Below are 12,617 nucleotides of genomic sequence, written 5' to 3' on the forward strand. Positions count from 1 at the left end.
TAAGTTTTTCAGTAGCTTTAAAGGGGTACTCCACTGGAAAACATTTCTTTTTAAACCAACTGGTGGCAGAAAGTTAAACAGATTTGTAAATTACTTCTATTAAAAAAAAATATTAATCCTTCCAGTACTTATCAGCTGCTACATGCTCCACAGGAGTTCTTTTCTTTTTTGAATTTCCTTTCTGTATGACCACACTGCTCTCTGCTGACACCTCTGTCCATTTTAGGAACTGTCCAGAGTAGGAGCAAATCCCCATAGCAAACCTCTCTCCATACTGCACAGTTCCTAAAATGGACAGAGGTGTCAACAGAGAGCAGTGTGGTCATACAGAAAGGAAATTCAAAAAGAAAATAACTTCCTGTGGAGCATTTAGCAGCTGATAAGTACTGGAAGGATAAAGATTTTTTTTTTTTTTTTTTAAAAACCCTTAAGGACCGGGGTTTTTTCCGTTTTTGCACTTTCGTTTTTTGCTCCTTGCCTTTAAAAAATCATAACTCTTTCAATTTTGCACCTGAAAATCCATATTATGGCTTATTTTTTGTGCCACCAATTCTACTTTGTAATGACATCAGTCATTTTGCCCAAAAATCTACGGTGAAACGGGAAAAAAATCATTGTGAGACAAAATTGAAAAAAAAACCCAGTTTTGTAATTTTGGGGGCTTCCGTTTCTACGTAGTAAATTTTTGGGTAAAAATTACACCTTATCTTTATTCTGTAAGTCCATAAAATGATCCCCTACTTATATAGGTTTGATTTTGTCGGACCTCTGGAAAAAAATCATAACTTCATGCAGGAAAATGAATACGTTAAAAATTGTCATCTTCTGACCCCTATAACTTTTATATTTTTCCGCGTATGGGGCGGTATGAGGGCTAATTTTTTGCGCCGTGATCCGAAGTTTTTAATGGTACCATTTTTGCATTGATAGGACTTATTGATCGCTTTTTATTCATTTTTTCATGACATAAAAAATGACCAAAAATGCACTATTTTGGAGTTTGGAATTTTTTTGCGCGTACGCCATTGACCGTGCGGTTTAATTAACGATATATTTTTATAATTCGGACATTTCCGCACGCGGCGATACCACATATGTTTATTTTTATTTGCACTTTTTTTTATGGGAAAAGGGGGGTAATTCAAACTTTTAATAGGGAAGGGGTTAAATGATCTTTATTCACTATTTTTTTCACTTTATTTTTGCAGTTATAGGTCCCATAGGGACCTATAACACTGCACACACTGATCTCTTACACTGATCATTGTTATCCCATAGGGACCTATAACACTGCACACACTGATCTCTTATACTGATCATTGTTATCCCATAGGGACCTATAACACTGCACACACTGATCATTGTTATCCCATAGGGACCTATAACACTGCACACACTGATCTCTTATACTGATCATTGTTATCCCATAGGGACCTATAACACTGCACACACTGATCTCTTATACTGATCATTGTTATCCCATATGGACCTATAACACTGCACACACTGATCTTTATCATTGATCACTGGTTTCTCATAGGAAACCAGTGATCGACGATTCTGCCGCATGACTGCTCATGTCTGGATCTCAGGCACTGAGCAGTCATTCGGCGATCGGACAGCGAGGAGGCAGGTAGGGGCCCTCCTGCTGTCCTGTCAGCTGTTCGGGATGCCGCGATTAGCCGCGGCGATCCCGAACAGCCCACTGAGCTAACCGGCACTTTTTACTTTCACTTTTAGCCGCGCGGCTCAGCTCTGAGCACGCGGCTAAAGGGTTAATTGCGCGCGGCACCGCAATCAGTGCCGCGCGCTATTAGCGGCGGGTCCCGGCGTCACTATGACGCTGGGCCCGCCGTGATATGATACGGGGTCTCCGTGGGACCCCGCGTTATATCACAGGAGTGGGACCAAGGACGTACTCATACATCCTTGGTCCTTAAGAGGTTAATAAACCTAGAAACCCAACAGTCCTCTCCTAATTTAATTTGGAAAAGAGCACTGAGGGCTGAAACCTGAACCTTAAAAGGGGTACTCCCTTGGAAAACTTTTTTATTTTTTTTTTAATCAACTGGTGCCAGAAAGTTAAACAGATTTGTAAATTACTTCTATTAAAAAATCTTAATCCTTCCAGTATTTATTAGCTGCTGAATACTAAAGAGGAAATTCTTTTCTTTTTGGAACACAGAGCTCTCTGCTGACATCACGAGCACAGTGCTCTCTGCTGACATCTCTGTCCATTTTAGGAACTGTCCAGAGTAGGAGAAAATCCCCATAGAAAACATATTCTGCTCTGGACAGTTCCTAAAATGGACAGAGATGTCAGCAGAGAGCACTGTGGTCATGATGTCAGCAGAGAGCTCTGTGTTCCAAAAAGAAAAGAATTTCCTCTGTAGTATTCAGCAGCTAATAAGTACTGGAAGGATTAAGATTTTTTAATAGAAGTCATTTATAAATCTGTTTAACTTTCTGGCACCAGTTGATTTAAAAAAAAAAAAAAAAAAAGTATTCCGCGGGAGTACCCCTTTAACCCCTTAAGAACCCGGGGTTTTTCCGTTTTTGCATTTGCGCTGCATAGACTTGCAATGAGGGGGCAGGGCATGACATCACGATACTCTGGCCCAGCGGTCGTCCCGCTGCGCACACAGCCTCCAGCGCTACGGAGGTGGGTGCTGAATGACAGATTGTGGGGGTCCGCAGCAGCGGGACCCCCGCAATTAGACATCTTATCCTCTATCGTTTGGATAGGGGATAAGATGTATTAGGGCCGGAGTACCCCTTTAAAGTACTCTGAGAGAGACCTAAATCAAAGCCATCCTGTAGAAAATTAAAGGAGTATTCCGGTGCTTAGACATCTTATCTTCTATCCAAAGGATAGGGGACAAGATGCCTGATCGCGGGGGTCCCGCCGCTGGGGACCCCCGTTATCTTGCACGCAGCACCCCGTTATAATCAGTCCCCGGAGCATGTTCGCTCCGGGTCTGATTACTGTCGATCACGGGGACAGAGCATTGTGACATCACGGCTCCGCCCCCCTGTGACGTCACGCTCTGCCCCCTCAATGCAAGCCTATGGGAGCTGTCACGCCCCCTCCCATGGGCTTGCATTGAGGGGGCGGAGCCGTGATGCTCCGGGGGGCTGATTCTAACGGGGTGCGGTGTGCGGCGGGACCCCCGCGATCAGGCATCTTATCCCCTATCCTTTGGATAGGGGATAAGATGTCTAAACTCCGGAGTACCCCTTTGAATATATCAGGAATGTTAGGAGAGTCAAGTGAAAAAGACCCACACCAAGAAATATTTTTTTTTTTCCAAACCTTAGAACAGATCTTACAATTGGAAGGTTTGTGACTGGCTAGTAGGGTGTTAAAGGGGTACTCTGCTGCTCAGCGTTTGGAACAAACTATTCCGAACGCTGGCACCGGCAGCTTGTGACGTCATAGCCCCACCCCCTGATTGTCACACCCCGCCCCCTCAATGTAAGTCTATGGGAGGAGGCGTGACATGAGGTCATGAGGGGGAGGGGCTATGATGCCACAAGCTCCCGTTGCATGTGATGGGTGAGATTTTCAAACCCGTGAGATACTCGGACCACTCCTCCCCTCTCCGAAGTTTTCCGAAGGTAGAGCGGGGAGGAGCGAGGGCAGAGCCCGAGGTCGCACGTCTGCACTACATAATTAAGCTGCGCCCCCTTCTCTCCCCCTCCCGGAGGATGCAGCTACACAGCAGGGGGAGACAGACACAGCTCCCTCCCCTCCCCCTGCTCTGTATTCTGAGAACCTAATTTACCACAGGGAGGTTGCAAGTCTGCACGGGGAAAACACAGAGCGGGGGAGGGGGGGGAAGAGGACGTACATGCACAGCTCTTCACTGACTTCTATGTGTGAAATGACGACATGCTCGGAATGGGGGTAAGGGGGGGGGGACTGTGTAGCTGCGTCCTCCGGGAGGGGCATGTATTATGTATTATCTCCTGCAGACGTGCGTCCTCGGGCTCCGCCCTCACTCCTCCCCTCTCTATCTTCGGAAAACTTTGGAGAGCGTAGGGGATGAACGGTCCGAGCATCTCACAGCTTTGAAAATCTCACCCATCACCGGCTCCAGCGTTCGGAACAGTTTCTTCCAAACGCTGAGCAGCAGAGTACCCCTTTAATTACTTTTCCAGAGAAACCGTTCCTCTCCAGCAGGAGCTTTTCAGTTTCGGGGCCGCGAGACTGAGGGTATGGATTTGACTGTGCTGGATCGGACCCTGGGTAAGTAGTTCTGGATGAAAAGGGAACGGTATTGGATCTTCAAGACTCATTCATTTTAAAAGAGGAAACCAACTCCTTTTGGGCCAAAAAGGGGGCGATCAGCTAACACACAAGAGTGGATCATCATCTTGTGTAGTACTCTGGGGATTAGGACTATTGGGGGGGGAGGCCTATCCCAGGCTGAAAGACCAGTCTTGAACTAAAGCATCCACAGCCAATGGAGAGTCTCCGGGATTCAGAGGGAAGAATCTTCTTTGTGACTTTTTTTTGGAAGCGAACAAATCTATCTGGGGTAGGCCCCAGGTGCTGACTATTGACGAGAATGCCCAATTTACTAGAGTCCATTCTTCCGGATCTATTAAGTGTCGGCTTAGAAAATCTGCTCTGATGTTCCATATCCCCCCGAGATGTACGGCTGAGATGGAAAGAACGTTCTTTTCTACCCAACAGAATATTTGACCTGAGACTTTGGGGGTGGGGAGTAACGTCATGAGGGGGCGGGGCTATGACGTCATGAGAGGCCGACTCCAGTGTTCCAAACACTGAGCAGCGGGAGCACCCCTTTAACTGAGATGGAAGAAGAAATTTCTTGTCTAAAGGAGCTCAGTTTTTGGTCCCATACAGCTAGAATCCAATTCTGGAGGGGTCTGGAGTGGAACTGAGCCCAAGCCACAGCTGGGATGGAAGATGTAAACAGTCCTAGGACCGACATGGCAAATCTTAGGGCACAACTCCGAAGAGCAAGAAGTTGACGAACTTGATCCTGTAGTTTTTGGATTTTTTCCCTGGGAAGGAAGCACTGTTGGGCTACTGAATCCAAGAGGATTCCTAAAAAAGATCTTCCTGCAACTTGGTAGCAAGTTGGATTTGTCAAGGTTCAGGATCCAACCGAGATCCTGAAGGACCAGAGCCGTTCTTTATATATATATATATATATATATATATATATATATATATATATCGTCTAGAAATGGAATTACAAGAATTTTCTCCTTCCTGAGAATAGCCACCACCTCCGCCATAACTTTTGTGAAAATGCGGGGGGCCGAGGAGAGCCCGAAGTGGCGGAATGAACGGCGAATCTTAGAAAAGATTGGGAGTCTTTGTCAAGGTAGGTGGTAGTAAGCGTCCCCGAGGTCTAATGTGGCCATGACTCCCCGCTTTTTATTAGGTGAATGGCTGACCTCACTGTTTCCATCCTGAACTTTCTGTAGGTTACTAGTTTGTTCAAGGATTTCAGATTGATGATAGTCCTGAATTTCCCATTTGGCATCTTGACTAGAAAAAGACGGGAATAGTGACCTGAGCCCCTCTGTTTTTTTTGGGACTTCTATGACTGCGCCTGATCCTAATAGATCCTGAACCCCCTTTAGAATTTGGGCTAGGGGAACTGGGGATTGATTGGTTACCACGAATCTTGGGGAAGAGGAAAATTCTATCTGATAACCCTCCTGAATTATGTTGACTATCCAAGGGTTGGCAATCATTGATTCCCAAATGGGGGCGAAAGATGAAAGTCTTGCCCCTACCGGAATGGCGTCATTGTTTACCTCCCCCAGTATTGGGCTGGTTGGGGTTACACAAGAGGACTCTTCCCCTACCTCCTTTGCTGTATGACCAATGGCCTGTCTTACCTTTTCCCCCTCTAAAGGACTGATTAGTTTGAGAAAAGAGACGAAAATGGGTCTTTTTGGCTGAGCTTTCTCTTTGGGAAAACCTTTTTTGTTGCCCGAGGCCTTCGCCAGGATCTAAATCAGGTCCAAAAACAAATTGTCCGTGGAACGGAAGGGAGGCCAATTTGTTTTTGGAGGTAACATCACCTTGTCCAGGTTTTTAACGGTTGTCACGCCCCTCCCGTAGACTTGCATTGAGGGGGCGGGCATGATGTCATGGGGGGGGGGGCAGGGCTATGAGGTCACGAGCACCCGGCGCTGGCTCCAGTGTTCGGAACAGTTTTTTACCCCTTGAGTACCCCTTTAAGGGTGACTAACAGATTTAATGAGTTTATCAATGTCTTCAGAGTTAAACAAAAATGTCTTAAACCCTGTCTCCTCTTCTTTCTGTGGGCTGTCCGCACATTCACCCTCCTCAATGTCTTGATGAGACGTTGCATCATCAGAATCGGAAAGGGAGACCACCTAAGACTTTTTTTTGGACTTTAATGGATGTAGACGGGACCACCTGAGGATTTAGCATCTTGACTTTCTGACAATCATCATTCTAATAACTTTCATAAGGTCAGGAGTCTCCTCAGAGACACATTTTTTACATAAAGGTTTTTTTTAGAAGACACTTGAGGATCCTTATTACAAATTAGGAAAAGGGGTGAAAAACACAGGGGGTGGTCCCTGATGAGGTATATCCGCTGGTGTGTACCCTACACAACACCCAGATGATATACTGACCTAAAAGGTAGCTGAGCTGGACTGTGCGGAGCTTGAGAGGGTGGAGATAAATGAGGTTGTTGGCTGCTGCACTCTTACTGGTATTGGGTCACCAAGGGTGGTGCCCATTAGAGAGCAATGGAGGTAATAATAAAAAAAATAAAATAAATGGTTTGGCGAGGTGCTGCTTAGTATTCGGTCGGAAAAAAAGGACTTGAGTAGCACAGGACAATAAAAACTTTATTGGTGTAGCAGGGACAACGCGTTTCGGCATCCACTGATGCCTTCCTCAGGTCCACTCACAGTTCCCAGTTGCAGTACTTGCCATGTGCTGGGTTGCTGTGGAGAGGATATAGAGGGGTTAAGTCTGCATCCCAGAGTGGTGGGGGTGAGGAGCTTGGATTGAGGGGTGAAACAAATACCTGGAAAGGAGTCCTGTCTGTGCTGTCTCGGTCCGTCCTCGATGAACATTTTTTTTATTTTTTTTGTTATTACCTTATTAAAAATTAAACATTTCTTAGCCTTAGATTTCATTTTCATACAAACTAAAGAAATGTCTAGAGATGAGCGAATTTACAGTAAATTTGATTCGTCACAAACTTCTCGGCTCGGCAGTTGATGACTTTTCCTGCTTTCCGGTGCTCCCGTGGGCTGGAAAAGGTGGATACAGTCCTAGGAAAGAGTCTCCTAGGACTGTATCCACCTTTTCCAGCCCACGGGAGCACCTGAAAGTTGAACTAATTTATGCAGGATAAGTCATCAACTGCTGAGCTGAGAAGTTCGTGACAAATCGAATTTACTGTAAATTCATTCATCTCTAGAAATGTCCTTTTTTCCCCTAAAAAAAAAAACATAAAGGGAGGAAAGGATCAGACAGAAGTCCTGAAGATAGGGTACAAAAAAACCCTATAGACCCTCTTTACTCAGGGTTCCTTGGATCTGCACGGGATCAACCTCAGGGGTCTTGACCGGTGTAGACATAGTGGCAACGGTAACTGTACCCGCAGCAAGGATGTCAGTGACAGATGGCACAATAGTACTTGTGGTGAGGGATAGGAAACAGAAATGGCAGCAGTAGGAGTTGCAGCGGTAATGGGATCGGTCATGGCGGAGTCAGCAGCGGCGATAGCGGAGCAGTCCCATATGGAGCTTAATCCACCAGAGTAAGCACCCGCTGCCATGCCTAGGTGTCCTATATACTGGGGATTGATATCCCTGCCTCTACTCTGGCCGGGTGTGACGTTAGACGCCATACACACGGCCGGAATTGACCTCCGGAGGACTCCGACATCACCGGAAGTGACCTCTGGAGGACTCAGACATGACCGGAAGTGACGTCTAACCATAGAGTCCTTCGGCCTAGTGACGCCGCAGCCTCTACTAAGGACCAGCCAGCTTGGGACCAGAAGGCAGGACCTGGAGCACCAGCTCCTATCGCGTCTCCCCTGCATAAGCCCGTCTGGGTTCCGCACTGGGAGACAGAGAAAACATACAGAATCCCACAGTGTCTGCACCGAATCCAGGTATTTAAAAGGGGTACTCCTGTGGAAAACATTTTTTTTTTTTTTTTTTTTTTTTAATCAACTGGCTCCAGAAAGTTAAACAGATTTGTAAATTACTTCTATTAAAAAAATCTTAATCCTTCCAATACATTTTATGGGCTGTATACTACAGAGGAAATGCTTTTCTTTTTGGATTTCTCTGTTGTCACAACCACAGTGCTCTCTGCTGACCATTTTAGGAACTGTCCAGAGCAGCATATGTTTGCTATGGGACAGTTCCAAAAATGGACAGCAGAGGTCAGCAGAGAGCACTGTGGTCATGACATCAGAGAAATCCAAAAAGAAAATAATTTCCTCTGTAGTATACAGCCCCTAATAAGTACTGGAAGGATTAAGATTTCTTAATAGAAGTAATTTACAAATCTGTTTAACTTTCCGGCACCAGTTGATTTAAAAAAAAAAAATAAATAAAAAAAAAAAAAAGTGGAACACGGGAGTACCCCTTTAATCTGGTAAAAAAAAATAAAAAATAGATCTATCGAAGGGCTGAAGAGCGGTACAATAATAAGCGTCTGCAGGCCACAGTGAAGCAAAGGTGTAACTTGAGGGGTCCTGTTATTTTGCATTGGTGCCAGGCAGTTGCCTGGCACCAATGCAAAATAACAGGACCCCTCAACCATAACGTTTTGTTAATAGCACCGGCCTCCTGATATTAGGACGAGAGACCTTATGGGCCTCCCTCCAGGGTCTGGATATGCCTGCACATACGCATGTTGGAGATTTCTTGCAAATTTGGGGCTGCATTGCTACAAAAGGATTTTAGCAAGCCAGTGAGACCCTGATGATGCACTTTGCGCAAAACACGTATGGGGCATCAACAGATACTGTGGTGCTGTTACATTATTCTTGGATAGTGCCCCATTACATTATAACTTATGTACACTGCTCACCAAAATAAAGGGAACACTTACACAACACAATGTAACTCCAAGTCACTGACACTTGTGTGAAATCCCACTGTCCACTCAGGAAGAACACTGATTGACAATCAATTTCACATGGAACAGACAACAGGTGAAATTATAGGCAATTAGCAAGACACCCCAATAAAGTAGTGGTTCTGCAGGTGGTGACCACAGACCACTTCTCAGTTCCTATGCTTCCTGGCTGATGTTTTGGTCACTTTTGAATGCTGGTGGTGCTTTCACCCTAGTGGTAGCATGAGACGGAGTCTACAACCCACACAAGTGGCTCAGGTAGTGCAGCTCATCCAGGATGGCACATCAATGAGAGCTGTGGCAAGAAGGTTTTCTGTGTCTGTCAGCGTAGTGTCCAGAGCATGGAGGCGCTACCAGGAGACAGGCCAGTACATCAGGAGATGTGGAGGAGGCCGCAGGAGGGCAACAACCCAGCAGCAGGAAGGAGGAGCACTGTCCGAGCACTGCAAAATGACCTCCAGCAGGCCACAAATGGGCATTTGTCCACTCAAATGGTCAGAAACAGACTCCATGAGGGCCCGACGTCCACAGGTGGGGGTTGTGCTTACAGCCCAACACCATGTAGGATGTTTGGCATTTGCCAGAGAACACCAAGATTGGCAAATTCACTATTGGCGCCCTGTGCTCTTCACAGATGAAAGCAGGTTCACACTGAGCACATGTGACAGACGTGAGAGTCTGGAGATGCCGTGGAGAACGTTCTGCTGCCTGCAACATCCTCCAGCATGACCGGTTTGACGGTGGGTCAGTAATGGTGTGGGGTGCAATTTCTTTTGGGGGGCCGCACAGCCCTCTATGTACTTGCCAGAGTTAGCCTGACTGTCATTAGGCACCGAGATGAGATCCTCAGACCCCTTGTGAGACCATATGCTGGTGCGGTTTGCCCTGGGTTCCTCCTAATGCAAGACAATGCTAGACCTCATGTGGCTGGAGTGTGTCAGCAGTTCCTACAAGAGGAAGACATTGATGCTATGGACTGGCCGCCCGTTCCCCAGAACTGAATCCGATTGAGCACATCTGGGACATCATGTCTTGCTCCATCCACCACAGACTGTCCAGGAGTTGGCGGATGCTTTAGTCCAGGTCTGGGAGGACATCCCTCAGGAGACCATCCTCCACCTCATCAGGAGCATGCCCAGGCGTTGTAGGGAGGTCATACGGGCACGTGGAGGCCACACACACTACTGAGCCTCATTGGGACTTGTATTAAGGACATTACATAAAGTTGGATCAGCCTGTAGTGGGGTTTTCCACTGTGATTTTGAGTGTGACTCCATATCCCGACCTCCAGGGGTTCATACATTTGATTTCCATTGATAATTTTTGTGGGATTTTGTTGTCAGCGCATTCCACTATGTAAAGAGGAAAGTTCATTACGATTAGTTCATTCATTCAGATCTAGGATGTGTTATCGCAGTGTTCCCTTTATTTTTATTTCCTTTCCTTTCTTTTCCTTTTTGTTCTTTGGCATTACATTGCCCGTTTTTTGTCATGACCCAATCCATCAACTTATGCCATTTCTGTATGTGGTATTTATCTACAGTGTAAAGTGTCACTTAATGATATGTTATGTACACAGTGGCCTCACCAGCAGAATAGTGAGTACAGCTCTGGAGTATAATACAGGATATAACTCAGGATCAGTACAGGATAAGTAATGTAATGTATGTACACAGTGGCCTCACCAGCAGAATAGTGAGTACAGCTCTGGAGTATAATACAGGATATAACTCAGGATCAGTACAGGATAAGTAATGTATGTACACAGTGACCCCACCAGCAGAATAGTGAGTACCGCTCTGGAGTATAATACAGGATATAACTCAGGATAAGTAATGTAATGTATGTACACAGTGGCCTCACCAGCAGAATAGTGAGTACAGCTCTGGAGTATAATACAGGATATAACTCAGGATCAGTACAGGATAAGTAATGTAATGTATGTACACAGTGACCTCACCAGCAGAATAGTGAGTACAGCTCTGGAGTATAATACAGGATATAACTCAGGATCAGTACAGGATAAGTAATGTAATGTATGTACACAGTGGCCTCACCAGCAGAATAGTGAGTACAGCTCTGGAGTATAATACAGGATATAACTCAGGATCAGTACAGGATAAGTAATGTATGTACACAGTGACCCCACCAGCAGAATAGTGAGTACAGCTCTGGAGTATAATACAGGATATAACTCAGGATCAGTACAGGATAAGTAATGTAATGTATGTACACAGTGGCCTCACCAGCAGAATAGTGAGTACAGCTCTGGAGTATAATACAGGATATAACTCAGGATCAGTACAGGATAAGTAATGTATGTACACAGTGACCCCACCAGCAGAATAGTGAGTACAGCTCTGGAGTATAATACAGGATATAACTCAGGATAAGTAATGTAATGTATGTACACAGTGGCCTCACCAGCAGAATAGTGAGTACAGCTCTGGAGTATAATACAGGATATAACTCAGGATCAGTACAGGATAAGTAATGTAATGTATGTACACAGTGACCTCACCAGCAGAATAGTGAGTACAGCTCTGGAGTATAATACAGGATATAACTCAGGATCAGTACAGGATAAGTAATGTAATGTATGTACACAGTGGCCTCACCAGCAGAATAGTGAGTACAGCTCTGGAGTATAATACAGGATATAACTCAGGATCAGTACAGGATAAGTAATGTATGTACACAGTGACCCCACCAGCAGAATAGTGAGTACAGCTCTGGAGTATAATACAGGATATAACTCAGGATCAGTACAGGATAAGTAATGTAATGTATGTACACAGTGGCCTCACCAGCAGAATAGTGAGTACAGCTCTGGAGTATAATACAGGATATAACTCAGGATCAGTACAGGATAAGTAATGTATGTACACAGTGACCCCACCAGCAGAATAGTGAGTACAGCTCTGGAGTATAATACAGGATATAACTCAGGATAAGTAATGTAATGTATGTACACAGTGGCCTCACCAGCAGAATAGTGAGTACAGCTCTGGAGTATAATACAGGATATAACTCAGGATCAGTACAGGATAAGTAATGTAATGTATGTACACAGTGACCTCACCAGCAGAATAGTGAGTACAGCTCTGGAGTATAATACAGGATATAACTCAGGATCAGTACAGGATAAGTAATGTAATGTACACAGTGACCTCACCTGCAGAATAGTGAGTACAGCTCTGGGGTATAATACAGGATTTAACTCAGGAGAATCTAATCCTGCTGGTGAAATATATATAGTTTGAGTCCACCAGCAGAATAGTGAGTACAGCTTTGGACAATAAGGGTACGTTCAGACGAGCGGATCCACAGCGTATTTTACGTTGCGGATCAGGCGTCTAAGGACCACTATACAGGGTACCTTTAGATGTGTCTGCTCGGAGCGGCAATACATCACTACAAGCGGACACACTACGATGTGCGAGTCGCCGCGTGCATGCGCAGTATACTCGCACATCGCGGCTGC

This window comes from Hyla sarda, chromosome 3, assembly GCF_029499605.1.
Source record: "Hyla sarda isolate aHylSar1 chromosome 3, aHylSar1.hap1, whole genome shotgun sequence".
NCBI lineage: Eukaryota > Metazoa > Chordata > Amphibia > Anura > Hylidae > Hyla > Hyla sarda.